Source organism: Hesperophylax consimilis, chromosome 18 (assembly GCF_061612785.1).
Source record: "Hesperophylax consimilis isolate HC1 chromosome 18, BYU_Hcon_1.0, whole genome shotgun sequence".
NCBI classification, from domain to species: Eukaryota; Metazoa; Arthropoda; class Insecta; order Trichoptera; family Limnephilidae; genus Hesperophylax; species Hesperophylax consimilis.
Genome location: NC_142853.1, coordinates 8,898,677 through 8,902,204, shown reverse-complemented (window position 1 = coordinate 8,902,204; position 3,528 = coordinate 8,898,677). Strand labels below are relative to the sequence as shown.

Genomic DNA, 3,528 nt, shown 5'->3' with positions numbered 1-3,528 from the left:
TTGAAACGTTGCTTGAAATGGCTTTGGCCTTTTTTGGTGATCAAATCTGAATGACCTGATATTTCCCCACCTTCGACTTCCCCTCTCCTTCTCCTCCCCACAACCTACAGCCTCTCAAACATACCCCAATCGGAGATAACATAGTCTCACTAGCTCCAAGCCGTTACAATCAGTTGGGATTCTTGTGTTGTTTCAAATAAATAAAATAAAAACAAAATTAACTAGTTGTTATTTTATTTGTTGCACGGTTTATTTAGCATCAAAACAATCATAGAAAAGCACTTTCAATTTGGAATGGTGGCAGCTGCAGAAGACACACAGCAAACTATGAGCACAGCGCCCTTCAACTGGCACAGCTGAAATAGTACAATAATTAGTTAAGGCTCAGACTCATTGCGCTCAGATGTGTACAGGTCAGTGCAGTATGCAGTAACCATCAATTGACAAACTTCAATCAGTGTTTACAGCATTTACGGGATTTCTAAATATTCGCACATTTCACCTTATAACCTTCACTGGCTCAAGTGCCCTGAAAGAATTCAGTACAAATTGTGCTGGATGGTGTTTAAATCCATCAATGAAATGGCCCCACCCTACATCTCTGAACTATGCGTCCCGGAAAACACTCTGCTCTTAAACAGTCAACTCTTAGATCAGCAACATCATCAGCTGTAGGCAGACTGATGGAACCTAAGCGCAAGCCAAATACTAAGTTTGGTGATCGCGCTTTCAGAGCATCTGGGCGAAAGGCTTGGAATAAACACCTTTCGGAACTAACATCCATAACAGGTCCAACAGAATTCAGGTCTAAACTAAAAACTTACATTTTTAAGCTGTCACATTCTTAAATTAAATATACCTTTCCTAGGAGAAACTCCAATTAAATCCAATTATGTCTTAAATCCTGTATCTAAATTTCGCTAATAAACAATTAGATAATGTTAATTAAGTGTTAATCTCAAGTGACCTACCAGGTAAGTATGGTACTGTATATTATCTCAATATTAAATTAGTAATAACAAAGATCATTGTAGAAATGTATTATATCTTTATACAGCGCCCTTGAGGTGATTTTTCACAAAAACGGTACTATACAAATCAACCAAATATTAATATGTCTTAAGAAGTAATTTCCTGACATGGTCGCTTGGTAGAAACGCCTTAAGAGCCCGTACCGTGTATTAATTAATAATAAAAACAAATATTTTAAATTCCTATTGGTGCAATACCAAGATTGATGGTTTAAGCATCGTGTACAAAAGTTACTGTTTTTCTACCTGCGGAGTTATCCCTTTTATCATGTCCATCGTCGCTGAATGACAGCTTCTAATGGGCTCACATACTCCTGTCTCTCCAGTTCTTGTAAGGATGCAGGACGCTCCTGGAAAAATAAAATTTGTTATTACGTTTGCGTACAATATGTTATTTATCGACAGGAAAAATATTCTGTGAACAAATGAAATGTTATACAGGCAAATAGAGATTTGACATGGAAGCGACTGTTGTCGAGCTGTGCAGTAAAAATATTTTTTTCATCTTAATTACAAAACATCGATTTTTTTCTAATTTCTATATATATAATATGCTTGTTTTATAGATATAAACCTTCCGGAAAAAATCTCTAAATGATAGTGAAAAAAACATCAAAATCCGATGCGTAGTTTAGTTTTGTACTAAGCTAAAATTTTAACCAAACACAGAAATGTTTAAATCAAGATTTTATTGAAAGGGTTGGTGGCAGAATTTGAACAGCATGTAGAGCGAATGAGCAAAGAAAGGAGTGTAAGGAGGTTATACGATGCAAATGCGAATGGTAGCAGAAGTCGGGGACGCCCGAGGAAGACATGGCACGATCAAGTGAAACAGATACATTATAGAATAGTCAGAATAATAGAAGAATATGTACGAGACGATGTATGAATGTGAATGAGGCAAGAAATGTGTGCCAAAACTGAGTTATTTGGCGGTCCGTCCTCTCTGCCTACCCCTGCGGGGAAAGGACGTGATGGTTAGTTAGTTAGTTTGTTACCAAAGTTCAAAGTTAGTATTAAATTTCTATTCAACTTTTATTATTATCCAAACTGTTGAACAAAAAGCCAATGATTAAATAATAACAGAACTTGAGTTTAAATTTCGCAAAACATTTAAAATGAATGTAATAAACACTGAAAAAAATAATAATATATGTTTCTACAAGGAAAAAAGTTATCTCTTAAAATTTTTACATACCAATATCATTTTCCTGTGCAGTACACACTACCATAAAGACTACCACAAATAAAAAATAAAACCTTGGAAACATGTTTACTCAAAATGTAATCAAAATTGTTTACAATATTTTCAATGTTTGTACGGAAAAGCGTCCGCTGCAAACGTTCTCTTCAAAGCAACTTTGTGATTTGGCACCAAGAACAACAAAATCTCTTGATTTTATATCTTTAAAAAAATCCCAGTTATTCTCTGGGAATTCCCCAGATCGTAAGAAAACCCATAATATGATATGGTCTATTGCATTGTTTCCTAAAGTACGGGTCGCGAGCCGAACAACCGGATCAATCCGCGAAAAATGCCGGGTTGCTAGGAATCTCCCTCCACTAATGACGAGCTGAATCTATCGATCTATTATAGAAAATTTATAGAAACTCAACGACATATTTCGAAATTTCATAGATACATTTATGAGTTTTTTTTATCAAATTTGTTTTATGTTCAAGGAGTATGTGTAAATAATATTAATTACGCAGATGATATGGTTCGTCTAGCACCGTTACTTGACGCACTAATGAAACTACTGCAAATATGTGAAGATTTTGCAAAAATCATAACCTTGTAAATATTACTTCCAAATCAATCGTTATGGTTTTCAAATGTTAAGACCGATTGTAGACATGACAAAATCAACTATTTTCGACACACACGAACTCTGTTGTTCATTTCCAAAACAATATTTTTTCTAACTAGAATTAATTTTAAAAACGTTTGCCTGAAAACAGTAAGATGGCGGTAATGTAAATCTTCGTTATAAAAGTTATGAATTTCAGTTACCAGATGGCACTATTTTTTTTGTATTATTTATTTAATTAGTTTATACTACGTTAGAATATAAACGAATATATACAAGGTAACATTTAATTTAATTGTATGTATTTTAATATTTTTACAGAAAGCCTGACATTTCATTTTATATTATTATTATTTCTTCATATATCTTTAGTCCTGATTTTCCATATTATGACATGTATGATGATGTATGTGCCAATTTCTTAATTATGTATATCTCTATTAAAAACATTTTGGCATTTGGTTTTTCATAGTATTTTTATAGTGAATAGCTCACAAGAGTCCCAACTGCTCCGGTCTGGAGCCAGTGAGACTATGGCATCCCCAATTGGGGTATGTTGTTTGGCTGAAGGTAAGTGGGTAAGGGAAGGAGATGGGGAAGAGGAAGGTGGGGAAGTACCTGGCCATTTAGATCTAGTCACTAAACACGGCTAAAGCCATTTGGAGAAACGTTTCAATTCTGAATGG

At 34.5% G+C, this 3,528-nt stretch overlaps 1 long non-coding RNA gene across 1 annotated transcript; it reads right to left on the bottom strand.

Annotated features, from left to right (window-relative positions):
- Window positions 1-217: 217 nt before the first annotated feature.
- On the bottom strand, window positions 218-2,424 carry LOC149415315 (uncharacterized). The gene is made up of 3 exons (XR_016303752.1): window positions 2,230-2,424; window positions 1,278-1,381; window positions 218-356 (listed from the first exon to the last, which is right to left on the bottom strand). It is a non-coding gene; the product is annotated as an uncharacterized LOC149415315 (long non-coding RNA).
- Between the last annotated feature and the right edge of the window lie 1,104 nt (window positions 2,425-3,528).